Source organism: Octopus bimaculoides, chromosome 16 (genome assembly GCF_001194135.2).
Source record: "Octopus bimaculoides isolate UCB-OBI-ISO-001 chromosome 16, ASM119413v2, whole genome shotgun sequence".
Lineage (NCBI taxonomy): Eukaryota > Metazoa > Mollusca > Cephalopoda > Octopoda > Octopodidae > Octopus > Octopus bimaculoides.
In genome coordinates, this window is record NC_068996.1 from 30,222,099 (window position 1) to 30,222,509 (window position 411).

Below are 411 nucleotides of genomic sequence, written 5' to 3' on the forward strand. Positions count from 1 at the left end.
CTGTGAGGAACCTAGCGGAACCTCCTCTCCACCTTACTTCTTGGAGGCAGCAGATATCGACATATCTCTGTTCAAGCATCTCAACAAGCTCACCAGACCTACCTTTCAGAGTTCCGACGTTGAGAGTGCCAAACCTGAGGGTGTGGGAGGTATGGGTCCGTAAGACCCTGGGGTGGGGAACAGCAGCGTCAAATACCTGAAAAGAAAGCTTGCATTTTGCAGAATTCATAGACAATCAGTAGCATTCATTTCAGCCTGAATCTACTACACTATCGTATTTTGCACCAAATGATCGCTACCTTACATAGGGGATAAACCCTAAGTGGGGGTAGGTCTTTAGAAGTGTTCATGGAAGACAGTCAAGTACTTCCTGTATTGGTGTAGGAGATAGGAACTTCCGGTACTGGTGGT